Here is a 14,938-nt window from a genome sequence, read left to right as displayed (position 1 = left end):
AGATAAGGTTGAGTTTTTTGGCTAGTGAATAAATCTGAGTACTGGAAGTGTTGTCTTAGGGTTTCTGTTGCTGTGAAGAGACACCAGAACCACAGCAACACTTTAAAGGAAAACGTTTAATTGAGGACAGCTTACAGCTTCAGAGGTTTTAGTCCACTATCATCATGGTAGGAAGTAAGATAGCACACAGGCAGACGTGGTTCTAGAGAGGTAGCTGAGAGTTCCACATCTTCATCCACAGGCAACAGGAAGTGAACTGAGCTCCATGCTGAGTATAACCTGAACATAAGAGGCCTCAAAGCCCGTCCCCACAGTGACACACTTCCTCCCCTGGCCACACTTCTTAGTAGTGCCCTATCTATAGGCCGAGCATTCAAATACATGAGTCTATGGGGGCCATTCCTATTCAAACCACAAGTGGCATGAAAGCTCTCTGCATACCATTACTTTAAATGCCTTGCCCTTCCATTTGACTGTCTCTAAGTGATACTATTTATTTTAATCCACCCCTTTTTGTTTTGTTTTGCTTTGTTTTTTGTTTTCGAGATAGGCTTCTGGGTTTAAGTGAGCTCCCTCTTTCAGGCTCTCAAGTAACTGTCCCTGACTTGTATTCTTTATAGTAGACTAGGAAACATACATGAAACATTTTTCTTTTGTGAGTTCTTCTGTAAATTGTACTAATAAAACTAATAAATTATGGAACCCAAGCAAAGGGGTAAAAGCCCTTCACTTTATATCCATAGGTCAGAACTACAGCTTGCCTGTCTGTGACGGTCTCACTGGATAGCTGACCTAGAGCTTGTAGTCCTGCTGCCCCAGCTGGGGTTACAGTTTGCATAATAATGTGTAGATGATATAATTGGGAATGGTATTATGAGACTGAACCTTTAGCCTGTGATTTCGTGGGTATACATAGTATTAAAATCAGTGTAAATTTGTTGAATACCCAGTTATTGTCAGGAATTGGTTGATATCAAACAAAATCAAAGGTTATATAAGGTGTCAGCAAAAACATATAGTACAAACCCATCTCTGCAATGAAAGCTACATGAAGAAAATGTGAGATTTAAAATTCCAAGCTGAATTGTAAGTTTCATGATTTATGATATATTAAGTAGAATTGAAACCAGGCCGTGATGGCACATGCCTTTAATCCCAGCACTCGGGAGGCAGAGGCAGGTGGATCTCTGAGTTTGAGGCCAGCCTGGTCTACACAGGGATACCCTGTCTCAAAAATAACAAACAGACAAACAAAAACCCTTGGATTGGGAAATGCAGCTTCATCTGTGAAAACTTAAACTTACGTTGGTGTTCATATGATTAATTCCCCTCCGTTCTGCTCGCTCAAGAAGTAGGTGTACAGTATCTAGACTTTAAAAGTTTACGTAAGTTCTAAAGTTGTGTAAGATCAAGTTGAAACTCCAGGTGAGTGCTGCCAGCATCCAGTGATCCTTGAGTCTATAATCTGTATCTTTATTCTGGTGCTTTATTTGTTAGCCTATTTATTCTCACCACTGTATCAGGAATAATTTACATACCTTTCAGTTCACCTACTTGAGTATAGCCTTAAGTGGTTTCAAAGATTTGTGTACACCGTCATTGAAAAGTAAGAACATTTACATCATGTGAAACAAATAACCCTTTAGCTATCATTTCCATCTTCTGTTTGCATCACATACAGAGAAAGAGATAGACACACATTCAGACAGCCCACCACCAGCCCACTCTCATTTCATGTAAGGACAGTCATACAGAAGGCCTGTGCTTTTGTGACTGGCTCCTTTCCCTTAGCACACTGTTTTGAGAGTTCATCCATGTTGTAGCATATCCAGCACTTTATCTCCTTTTCACTGGCCACTAATGCTTTATTATATGGGTTATACATTTTGTTTATTCGTAAATTAATAGATTTGGGTTGTTTCCATTCTAAGAGAATTTTGAGTGTGTCCAACTTGGGGCAATGTTGTAAAAATAGATACAGTTTTCTGTAGACTTAGGTTTTCATTTCTCTTGTGTTTCTGCCTAGATATGATTATATTTAAACCTTGAGGAATTATTAAAGTATTTTCTCAAAGTGACTCTCCCATTTTTTTTCCAACTAGCAGTAATTAAAAAGTTTTCACTTTTCAGTAACTTTACCTGGCTTTATTATTACTATTACTATGAATATTGCTGTCTATAATAAACATATAAGGGAAAATGACATCTTGTGGATTTGATTTTTGTTTCTGCATTTTTTTCTGTCTATATTCTCTGAAGAAGCAAATATTTTCACTTTACCATTTTTTATCTGAGTTATTTTATTATATTTCAATTTTAAAATATTTTGTTCAGATTATAAGCCTTTTTATCAGATATATGATTTGAAAAATTCCCTTTTCCCATTTTGTGGATTAGCTATGACAGCACTTCCCATGCCTAGATTTCTTGTGTTTGTTTGAGGAGACTTGCAAGTAAGCAGAGCCCACAAAGTAGGTGTCTGAACAGCTGGTTTAGAGAAGCATGCCTCTGGTGTACAAAACAAACAAACAAACAAACAGTCTTGGGCTGGGGAGATGGCTCAGAGGGTAAAGTACTTGCTATACAAACATGGTGACCCAAGCTTGGACCCCTAGCATTCACATCAAAGCTGAACATGTAACATAGAATTGTAACTTCTGTGCTGGAGAGGTTGGGGCAGAGGGAAGCAAGCCCTGAAGGCTGGCTGGCAAGCCAGTCTAGCAGAAACAGCTAGCTCTAGGTCAGTGAGAAACCTTGATTCAAAAAATAAGGTGGGGGTTGGGGGAGCTATAGAGGAAGACATCTGATGTTGACCTTCACAAGCACACACCCACCCCAACCTCCACATGCCTGTAGGAACAACCAACCAACCAAGTCTCTATGGTGCCTGTCATCAGGTTTTTGTCTAATTGTCCATTTTCCCTTTATAATATAAAACTAAACAAATTAGGCTGGAAAGGTAGCTTGTCAACTAAGAGTACCTGCTGCTCTTGCAGAGGACCTGTGTTTGTTCCCCAGTAACCATATGGTGGCTCACAACAGTCACTCCTGTTCCTGGGGATCTGACCCTCTTCTGGCCTCTTTGGGCACCACACATATTGCACATACATACATACATACATGGAGACAAACACATAAAATAAAAACTAAATTTTTTAAAAATTATAACAAATATAGAAAAGAATAGTACTAAAGATTTCACTGTCCTGTGTACATAGTACATTATAGTTCTTTGTTGATTGGTGACTGTGTTCCTTTAGTGTTTGGGATATTACCTCCAAATAAGTTCTGATATGAGAATTAAGAGTTACGCTGGTTAAATTCAGTGTGTAGCCCTCTAGTCTTCCCCAAATTAACTTGAGCTCATGCAGCTGCATACAGACTTGTCTCATTCATAAAGAACAGACTTGAAAGGAACAAATTGAACAGTATATTCATTACAGTTCTTTTCATCTTCAAAATACAATTCCACTAGTGACTTTTTTCTTTTCATTGTTCTTAATCAGGAAGAATTATGCTTTGTTAACAAAACTTGGACCTAATGAACATTTTCTAAAATGGGAGTTACATTGATTTGGGAAGTAAAAACCTGGTCATATTCATGCTTCCTAAAACACGCAAACAAACAAAAACTCTCTGTGGAATAGCAGGTGCCATCTACATGAACTGTAATGTGACTAGTTGAGGAACAGGACCAAACCATCACCAGGAAGGGGAGACTAAAGGAAGAAGTAATTTACACACCTGCTTCGGGTGTGGCTAGAGGTCCAGGCACTAAGGAATGAGTCCTTGACTATAACCTTGCAAGTATGCATAGATCATTAGAGAAGCAAGTTCTCAAAGGACAGCTGTGTCCAAAGGTGAAGCCGAAGCCTAGGCTACAGCACATAAGAAAAAAAGAGAACAATTAAGGAAAGAAACACCTGAAATTTGCCTAGAAATTGTGAGGTAAGTGTACCTTGTTCTAGTTAACTTGTGAAGGATCGTGACTTTAAAGGTTTTAGGGTCTGTCCTGGAGCTCTACTAAAGTAACTCTAGTAATAGAGAGTGAAGCAAGGAAATGAAGTGCTCATAATTTGAGCCAAATAGTTAAGAACAGAAGAAAAGTTGTTGGGAATTTAGGTCCGTTTGCCAAAGCTTAGTAACCAATTCCCACCAGACAAGAAAGCTACTTAAAGGTTTGGTTATGTTTTGTTTTTGTGTTTGCTTGGCTTTCATGACATTATTAATCAAACATCATTATAAATAAAAGCACATGTCAGAAACAAAAATGTTTTGTTTAAGCAATCAGAACTTGTCTGGAAATTTAATTCTAACCATTCTCTCTGTTAAAGATATGTGTCTTTGGCCTATGCTAAAAGCAGCTCATTGTAATCACTTAGAACATGTGGAACACCAAAATTTGTCTTTAGTGTCTTCTCAGAGCTCTTTAAGAAAAAGATATTTCCTGACATCACTTGATATAAACATAGCCTGAAATATGTGAGGAAGTTTTATACTTGTAATTCTGTTTCTATTCATTGAAGTAGGAATGATGACATATTATATAGACTGTTTGATAAGTTGGTTGTCGTTAGGAATGAGCAAGAGATATACTTCCAAACATTAGACAGTTGATATTTTGATCCAAAGAATGGCAGGCAGGTTCTTAGGTTTTGTTGTGGCATTAGGTATAGACAACTACGACTACATTCTGTTTGGTATGAGTGTTAAACCTGTCATGTCCGGTTTCTTGAGCAATCCTCGGTCTAGAATAACATGACAAGATAGGGTTCTCAGATAGCAAGATCCTAGAATATATTCAGATTGTCTTCAGTGAGTTTTAGGGCCTGGGCATATCTTTACTAGACATAAAGATGATACCTGAGCAGATGTATTTCACTGTGTCCTAAGTGGTCCTGCTACCAGCAGAAGGAGCAGAAGAAATGTTATGAAGATTTACTGAAGGGCAGTTTTGGGACATGTTGGCACAGTTATGGAGTGCTGAGGAGAAGAGAGAGAAACTTGTCAACTCTAAGAGAAGGGTGCCTCGTTTTGTGCCAAGGCACTAGTGACTTGTCCCATTACTATCTTAAATATGATAGACCTTTGTGAATCAGAGCTGTGTCCTATGGGCACATTGTGGCGGAAGGTGTCTTAGATAGACATAGAGCCACCAAAATCATTTATATGAATTTTCAAGAAAGATAAACTATTTCTAGGAAGGACTTTAATTCTCATTAAGATGAGTAAGGGCACCTACTGACTTTGGAACCATGTGTCGCTAGTTAGTGGTACTGCTACTATTCAGTATATAGCGTACTTTAATTATGTCTTAAGTTGTTAAATTAGTGAGCCATTTCCATAGTGGCTGTTAATAATGAGTACCAGCATCAGTTTGGCGGCACTAGTAGAATGTAGTAGGGCTGGACACTTGAGTGCCACTAAAGAACTTTTTTTTTTATGTGTGGGTGTTTTGTCTGCATGTATGTCTGCACCACCTGCATGCCTGGTGCCCTCAGAAGCCAGAGGAGAGCATTAGATCCCCTGTATTATCAGTTGAGAATATGACTAAATATTCACCTATATTTATGTTCAGGGTAATATACTGTTTTCTGACCAGATTTGTATGTGCATGGGGGTGGGGAATCAAGCTCATTTCATGGTACTTAATGAATATTTTGTACATGTGAATTTTATTAATTTTGTTTTCCTCAGTGGAATGTTTGGTTATTTATTATACTAAATTTGTTAAAATAGGCTATTTTAGTATTATGAACTAGTAGATACATTAGTTATATTTTCAGCCTTTACGGAGCAGGTACATAGCCAATCTTGAGTGGCTTTTAAAGAAGGAAAATACTTTGGAAGTGCGTTATTCTATAATTTGCTGTTAAGCCTGTTAAAAATTCTTCCCTGCTTCCTCTTCCGTTTCTTCCCTTTTGGGCCACAAACTGTCTCAGGGAGGAGGTAGAGGAGAAGCGAATTCTCAGTTTAGCCAATAGCAGCTCGGCTTCTGGAGTGTTTACCTACTCTGCGTAAGGCAGGCCACCCACACACGTTCTGAGGCACCGAGTGAAAGAACACTGGCAGACGGCATTGTGCGGCGTGTGGTTCCCAGTGCTATCCGCAGATGCTTTCGTCCTATTTCCACTTTATCCTCTGGTGAGAAGGAGTGCCAGCGTGGGTGATAGCGACAGAATGAAAAGGTGTGTGCTCAGAGGCTTAATTTTAAGGGCCGTTCTGAGACTTCGGGTAAAGGTAAACTTGCAAAAGTTAATTATCCGAAGCATAATCGGCCTGTTTTTATTTTGCATTTTTTTCAATATTTAACTTTAGAATTGTGTTGTATATGGTTAAATTTTCTTCTGTCAATTTCTTTCTACTAGGACAAAGATTGGATAAATCTCAAATCCACAGTTTCTGTGTTCTTAGGATATAACTAGTAAATTCCTATCAGTAGTGACGAAAGCCTGAGAAATATAATACCTACAGGTGTTTGTGGCTGTTGATTGCACACCAACAGAAAATGCAAATCTGTTCTTATTTTTACTGTCTGTGAGCTAACCTACAGTCTTAGTTTTTTTACATATTGTAGAGCCTAATGTTTTTCACCTCTATTTTCCTTTCAAGTTTGGGAACTATGTTCTGGGTAGAAAATAACTTAGTAGCTAGAATGGTGTTGCTGTCGTTACACCTTTGCTAGCTGTGCTTTGCAGGGATTGTAAGTGGGGTTTCTACACAGTATTTTAATTGTTATGATTAAGGGTAAGAAGAGATTGAATATTAGAGCTGGTTATTAATTGCCGGGAATCTTTCCACTAAAAAACATCCATCATTTCCCAGCAGTGTTCTGTTTTCACCTAAAGAAAAATTAGAATTGAAATGGTTTTAATAATAAATTCAAAAGAAATTAGGTCTTATCTAGATATTGGTATATATGTATGATCTTTTTTCTAGCGTGTGAAGAAGTAATCTCTTGTTAATTAAAAATGGCTATGGCAGAAGTCGGAAAATTGATCATAATTTGGTTATTTGGGATATTTGTGATTTGATGGTGTAGCAATAATCAGATGAAAGAAAAAAGAAAATTCATGGAAATAACATAGATATACGTACTTCTTTTCCTAATGAAGGGGGTTAAATAAGAATACTACACTGAGTAATTTAAAATATTCACTTTGTTTTAAAAATATAGATGTTCTTAACCTCCCACACACACAGTGTCTCTAAATGACTTTTTAAAAGTTTCTGGAGAACACAGTGTGATTTGCCAGAGAGATCACCTGCAAGTACTTAGCAGGAAATGAAGCTGCAGGATTAACTTACCGTGGTTTGTTGAGAGGAACAGCCATTGACATTAGTAATGGCTTTTTAGCACAACCTTCTCTGAAATAGTTATTTTATTTGTAGTTAGAGATCAACTAAAGTTTTCTTCTCATTCTTTTTAAATAAAGCTTACTAAGACATTTTGAAAAAAAAAAACCTAAGTAGTTAACTTCTGTAAGAATAGTAAAATGTCCAAATTCATCTGATTTTCCTCTATTGAAAAAAAACCACATATATAGCATTTAATCTTAAAACTAATTTGAAAATTTGCCTTAGCCATTAAGTATTATGATTTTTACAGTTATTAAATATTAAAGAGTATTAGAAAATTAGAAATTTTTGTATGGTATCAAAGTTATCTACAAAGAGTTAATTATAAACATTAACTTAGGTACCAAGAAACACAGTTAAGTCTGAGAAAATGGTTAGACTTAAGTTATGGGGCAGCATTACTATAAGTCAAGCAAATGTTTATTAAGCCCCATTTAGTATTCTTCATTAAATATTTAGACTTTGATAAATATTTGATTTTTTTACATTTTGTGGTCATTGTAAATCACTATTTGCTCTCTTGCAGCTGAAAATTTTATTTTATTTTTCACACAATACATTTTGACATGTTTTTCCTCTCCCCTAACTCCTCCGACATCCTTTCACTTCCTTATCTATCCAACTTTATGTGTGTGTACTCTCTTTAAATAAATAAATGCCGCAAAGTGAAGATCAAAACAAACGAAAAGCCAATAAGACAAAAAAAAAAGCTAAAAACAAAAAAAAAAAAACCCTGGAATGTGGTTGGTAGACCCAGTGATTCTTCACTGAAGAAAACTGGTTTTCCCTTTGCCATCAGTTGTCAGTTGCAAATAGTTTCTTGGTTACGGTTGGAACCCTATGTCTACTTTCTTCTCTCACTGCTGGGGCCCTATCTGACTTGAACCTATGAAGATCTTGTGTATGCTACGACAGTCTCTGCGAATTCTTTAATTCGCCAGTTCTATTGTGTCTTGAAGACTGTTTCCTTGGAATCATCTCTTGGCCCTGGTTCTTATGATCTTTCTGCCTCCTCCTACACATAGATCCCTGAGCCTTGAGGGGAGGGTTTATTGAAGACGTCCTATTTAGCTCTGAGAGCTCCAGAGTCTCCACTCTGCACACTGGCCAGTTACGAGTTTCTGTGTTATTTCCCAACTACTGCAAGAAGACGCTTCCCAGTGAAGGCGAGCAAAGCTCTGATCTGTGGGTATAGTAATATGTCATTAGGAGTTATTTTATTGCTGTCTTCTTTTAACAGAATAATAGTAGTAGGTTTCCCCCTTAGCTCGTGACCTATGTAGTCTCAGGTCCTGGAGTACGTTAGCAAGGTCAGCATGGGTTCCATCTCAGCAGTTGGCCTTAAGTACAATCAAAAAGTGTTTGGGTACTCCCATAACACCATTGTACCAGTCTATCTTGCAGGCAGATCTCTGTTGTAGGTTTGTAGCTGGGTAATGGATAAATCACCTTTCTCCTCTGGTTTCATGCAGAGTTCCTCCTAGCACCGAATGGTAGTCATTAGTAGGAGTGAAGCTTCTGTGTTCAGTGACATAAGTGTTGTCTTTAGCAATAGGGCCTTACCTCAGGTTGTGGGGAACAAATGATAACCATGGCAATAGCCTCTGATGTTTTCAGCATCCGCTTGGCTAATGGCTCAAGAAGATATAGCCCATTCCTGGCACTGGTGGTTTTAGGAGGCTTCCACAGTATGGTTTTTCCAAAGTCTTTTAGTGTTAGTTGTCTTTCTCTGTACCCTTCCTTTCCCTGGTCTCCCATCCCCATCCTGATTTAATGTTCCTGTTCTGTTTTCCCCTTTTTCTCTCCATAATATTGGATTCTATTTCCCCTTCCTTGGGAGATCCTCTCCTCCCGTCTCTGTGGCTTTTCTAATTATAGCACACACATCTGAAACTTGTAGTTTCCTGGCATGGAACTAGCTCTTGTAGATCAGGCTGGCTTTGAACGCACAGAGATATGCCTGCCTCTGCCTCCCAAGTGCTGGGGCTAAAGATGTGTGCTACCACCGCCCGACTTTTTTTTTCTTTTTCTCTTTTTTTTTTTTTGTGAATTCATTTTTTAAATGCCTAGTATTTAAGGAACTTACTTTGTTATCTTTTTTCTCTATTTTGATAATTTAGAAAACGAATACAAGCTCATTCATATACCCTTCACTCAACCCTCTAACATTAGCAACTCCTGCAACCAGACGTATTTGTCCAAACCAGGAACTTGACATTGGTGCAGTACTGTTTGCTTAACTGAACCGTACTAATCTTCAGTCCCTGACAATTCTGTTTCTTTCCTTTTGTGACTTTGGAGACTTCTAACAAACTTTTATAATTATTTTGTAGGTCTGTCAGTTTAGGTTTGCCTAGTGGTTTCTTGTGTTTGATTGAGATTCTTTACAACATACCTCGTTGCATCACCCATGATAAGTGATGGCAAAATGTCTTTACAGGCCGTGTTTAACTTGATCAGTTGGTTTCTGGAGTAACTACCTGGTTTCTCCCACTGTGCACTTGGCATATCACCTGTGTAATTAGTGAATGTCCTCAGGGAGATATTTTGACTCTACAGTCGCCTTTTTTTTTTTAATTATGCGGCATGATTGCTTTGTTGAGCAGCTAACATACATGCATTGACTGTGCCTGTGTCTTACTTTATGTAGCATGATCTCCAGAATCATCCGTTTTCCTGTAGATGATATTTCATTTTTCATTTTAACTGAGAAACTGCATCGCGCCGATGTAATGTTTTCCTTATTTGTTCACTTACACAGTTTGGCTGTTGTTGCTTTTGTAAGCAAATAAATGGGGCTTCAGTGTTTAATAAGACTAGAGAATATTCTGTTTCTAGGAGTAGCTGCTCAGCATAATCGTTTAGTAGTACTTCCTATCATGGTCCACTTAGAATTAATATTCCTTACTCCTAGAAATACAGCAATATCCGTTACTTGGCTTTCCACTTTTTAAATTTCTTAAGTTGATAATGATTTGAAGTAGTTGGGGAGAAATTTATTTTGTTTTTCTCAAATTTAAATTTTATTCCCAGTACAATAAAACTCAGCTTAAAGCAATTGATCACTTTACTGAGAAAATTAAAATAATTATTTCTTTTTGTAGAAGTTTATTCTTAAGATTGTGCCTGGTAGGACAGTAGAACCAGTTATACAACTCTTGTTTTGTGTGCTTCAGTAGTGCAGAGTTGAGATGTATTTGGTTTAATGCTTAGCTGACTTTCCCCTCATGTCCTTTAGTACATAATATTTCAGCAGTTCACAGTAGTAGAGTGGGTTGTCACTTCAGTGTTCTTATCTATTAATGGGGCATTGTAATAGCTATTGTGAAGTTTAAATCTCATACATGTAAATGCTTAGAACAATATGAGCACAGAGACAAAACCCACCATTAACCATTATGGAGGGTGGTAGTGGAGCCTAATGTTGTATGCTGACTTAGGAGCTAGAATTCCCTGCACTTTTCCTATGCATTTGTTCTGAATAGCTGCTAAGTCCCACCAAACTTGCTGCTTTCTATACAGTTTTGTTACTTTAATAGTTAATAGGGGAATTTCCATCTTGCCTTTTGAGAAACATGCTCACTTCAGCAATTTAGTTAGCTAAAATTGTTGAATACAGACTAGAAATGGACAAAGGACGATAAACATATTTGTGTTTCTAGTTGTTTTAAAAATACATTTTCTAGTAACACGGTGAATAAAATGATTTGGGGTCCATATGATAAGCATTTAAGCAGAGCCTACTTCCCCCACTCAGGAAGACTGCCTGCAGTTTCTTCTTGATGCACATTCAAGGAGCACATGAGCTTGTCTCTTCCTGAGCTGTCTGGACTCTCTAATAATACATGGCTTTCTTTCTGATGGTACCAAGAGTTTGCTTTTGTGTGAGACCCTGCTTTTCTACCTTGGGTTACCTCCAATGTTTAAAATACAAAGTCCAGCCGGGCGATGGTGGCGCGCGCCTTTAATCCCAGCACTCGGGAGGCAGAGGCAGGCGGATCTCTGTGAGTTCGAGACCAGCCTGGTCTACAGAGCTAGTTCCAGGACAGGCTCCAAAGCCACAGAGAAACCCTGTCTCGAAAAACAAAATGAAAAAAAAAAAAAAAAAATACAGAGTCCATTTCATTTACTGAAGTTCTTATTGGTGGTCACTGCCAGGAAATAGGGTTGACAAATACCCTGAACATTGAAGAAGTGACAAAGACTCAGATGGTCTCAGAAAGCACTAGCCATGGTAGTGTATCCATTACCAGTTTACCCGGAATTGTAATTGTTTGGGGTTTGTTTTATACAGTATGCTTTCTAGTTTCCTAAATGACACCATAATGAGTATACTGGTTCTTATGTGAGAACTAGCCCATTCAACCTTATCTCGGTGTCAACAGTGGTGTTAGAAAGCTTAAGACTGCTTTCCCTCTGGGAGCTTCACTTTGCCCGTCTATGAAATGGGAGTGGCTGCACTTGTACAGTTGTAGAAATTAGACAGGTTGATGCATCTCGAGTTAGTGTGCATTTTAGTCCATGCTCTTCCAGAGCTGTTTGAACATAAATGTCCGATCTTCCTGTCTAGAAAATGAAAATTAGTAAGATTTTTATATTTAATCCAGATAGCTGTTTTAAGGGTCAAATAAAATAATGTTATGTGGAAGCATTTTGTTAACTAGTATTCTGTGCAAGTGCAAGATCTTAGACCTTAACCCATGAGTTGATTCAAGTTGATTTCCTTTTTTACTTAAAAAGATTTTCTTATTTTTAACTAAGTTTGCTTCTGAGTTTTGCAAATGTGAGTTTAGGTGTAGAAGATCCCTCTTTATCTGCCTGCAGCATTGATCTTGAACTCATTTTGTGGTCACCCCAACTCCACTTCCTTTGCTTCAAACATTTGAAGAGACACTGTCAAAGTATTTTAAATGCATACAAATGATTAACGTCTATCAAGACAAGAGATTCTCCCATTCTCACTCAGCCATCGGCCCCTGTCAGACATTGAAACACAGCTACCTTCAAAACCATTCCCTTTATTAGTATAAAAACTTTAAGGACAGTGCTTATCTCTGTGTAAATAAGCAAATATTTTTAATAGCTTTCTGTGTTCTAAAAAGCACACCAAAATAGGGGAAATTTCCTTTGTTAGAAGAAATTCTCTTATTCCCAATTTAAGATTGGAGAGGTGGTTCTCTTCGTGGACTAAGTGGAGTCATGAGATGCTGGTTGGTTGGTGTTTGTTCTGTGTTCTGGCATTCATGTACCCAGTCTAGCTCCGAACTAGTCATCCTTCTGCCCTTCCCTTTCGCACCCATTCCCAGTATCATTGAGATTTTTTTGATTATCATAATTATATGTGTTACTGACCTCTAGGGATGCTTCTGAAATTCCTAAAATATAGGCCAGGCTACTACAGTATCAAAATGGTGGCAGTACTGAGGCTGAACAACCCTAGTTGAGAGAAACAAATTCCATCTTTGGGGAAAATGTTAATTGTTTTCCTGTCAGGATGCAGTAAGTTATCCTTGTGAGTGCCAAAACTCTGGGCATGTCATTTGGCTAGTCTAGAAGGGGGGTGGGAGTGTACACAGTGGTCCCTTTATTTATTTTGGGTAGGAGACTGTGGGCTTTCCTGTCCTCTGCTGCTACAGTAAGCTGAAAAAACAGAGGGGCTAACTTCCAGCTGCTACCCCCGACACCATTGTTCTCTTTTGTTTAGAAAAGCTGCTTATTACTCCTCCTGGTCATGAAAGAGCAGTGGTGACTGAAAGTACCCTTGGGTCCTTTGCTGCACTGGGTTCCTAAGGCGGCTTCACCACACGTGCACCTAAGCAGTTGGTTTTGAATCATCCTGTTGATCCACTCACAGTGGAACTTCATGGCTACCCATTTGCCTGCTAGAATAGAAATGGTTGTCCTTCTTCTCTTCCCGAGTGGGGATTTGTAGCTGTTTCATAGGTGGTAAGCAGAGGTTGTCCCAATGTCAGTGGTTAAAAATAAAAGAAAACCTGTGATATTAAAGGCCAAAGATCAGTTTTCCAGTTTCCCTTCTTTAGGAGATACCTGACAGCATCATATTTTAAGAAGTCTGTCTTTGGGAAGACTTAATGTGAAAACAGATGTCTTTCACTGCATATTATAGGACAAATGACTGAAGACTTTTAGCAAACTAAAATTTAATGTATTTAATGGCTTTATTTTCATTTTCTCCCAACCAAACCCCCAAAACTGGTGCCATGCTAGAGTATGGGGGTTTTTTGGGGGTGGGCGAGGGTGCTCATTTTTCTCTGGAAGGTTAGTTCTTCCCGTTGAGAGTGACATGCATTATTTCCAACAATTAAGCAGAACTTCAGTTTAGCAGGTGACACAATAAAGAACCTTATTATCATAGCAAGATTCCTAACATTGTTTTCCTGTCTTAGAATTAATGGTGCAATTTCAAACCCTTAGTTCTCGATCACATTGGGATAGGACTGCATACATGGTGTCAGCCCTGCCAACATAATAGTAACAAATAGAACAAGTAACTGAGACGTTAGAACATTTTTGTATATGTATCCATTTCAGATACTCAAATGTGTAACTCAGGAATTTATTTTGAAGAATTATACATCCTACTCAGGTTTAAGAATACATAGAGAAATTTGAAGGAAGTACTGTTTAGTGACTGGACTTGTGTTATAAATGCTGGCCCACTGTATGGACAATGGCCTTCATGTAAAGATTCTAGCAACTTCTATTACAACCATCAATCAGTACATGCAAGAATGCACAGAAAGAGAAATAGCTGTTGTGGCACATTTTATTTGCTGCTTAGTAATGCTAATTCCATGTCTTAATCTTAATCTGGGGTCATTATGTATGTAAGTAGCTGATGGCAGTGAATTGTTTTAGGGTTTAGAACATTTGAGATGGGAGTAAAAGTTGAGTTTGAACTCATTTTTGTGACTGCAGCTTTAGTATGTCACTAGTAAAATTTTCCAAAATCAGGACTTCTTAGAGGTCAAAAGCAGAGTAAAAATATGTCTGGTTGAAAAAAATCTCTTTTTTTCCTATCTGATTTGGCCAATGACCCTAAAAATTATAAGTGGAGGACATACACTAGTCTTGGTCTTATTCCTGAGTCCTTGTCTAAACTAGAACTTGTTGCTTTGCTGTAGTCTGTAGACCAGCAGTTCTCAACCTGTGGTCTCACCCCTTTGCATACCAGATATTTACATTACAACTCCTAACAGTAGCAAACTTTTTTTTTTAATATTTATTTATTATGTATACAATATTCTGTCTGTGTTTATGCCTGAAGGCCAGAAGAGGGCGCCAGACCTCTTTACAGATGGTTGTGAGCCACCATGTGGTTGCTGGGAATTGAACTCAGGACCTTTGGAAGAGCAGGCAATGCTCTTAACCACCGAGCCATCTCTCCAGCCCCCAACAGTAGCAAACTTACAGTAATGAAGTAGAAATGAAAATGGTATGACTGGGGGTCCATCACACATGTATTAAATGGTCACAGCATTAGGGAGGTTGAGAACCTCTGCTGTAGACTTTTCCTAAATAACATATAACAGTGTACACGTTACTTGTAAATTCTTAG

The 14,938-nt window shown here is 38.1% G+C and overlaps 1 protein-coding gene across 2 annotated transcripts in view; it reads left to right on the top strand.

The window, feature by feature from the left end:
* The window catches only part of Peli1 (pellino E3 ubiquitin protein ligase 1), a 56,130-nt gene that overhangs the window by 26,766 nt on the left and 14,426 nt on the right, over positions 1-14,938 (top strand). Inside the window, exon 1 of one of the 2 annotated variants that reach the window (XM_057772683.1) lies at positions 6,058-6,188. The exons of the other annotated variant lie outside the window; for it this stretch is intronic. The gene's annotated coding sequence lies outside the window, so the exon portion shown is untranslated. Of the gene's footprint in view, positions 1-6,057; positions 6,189-14,938 lie in introns of those variants that run through there. 2 annotated transcript variants of the gene reach the window in all.

The sequence above is a fragment of the Chionomys nivalis genome, chromosome 6 (assembly GCF_950005125.1).
Source record: "Chionomys nivalis chromosome 6, mChiNiv1.1, whole genome shotgun sequence".
Classification (NCBI taxonomy): Eukaryota; Metazoa; Chordata; class Mammalia; order Rodentia; family Cricetidae; genus Chionomys; species Chionomys nivalis.
The sequence above is the reverse complement of the archived record's forward strand: the minus strand, read 5'-3'. Positions and strand labels throughout refer to the sequence as shown.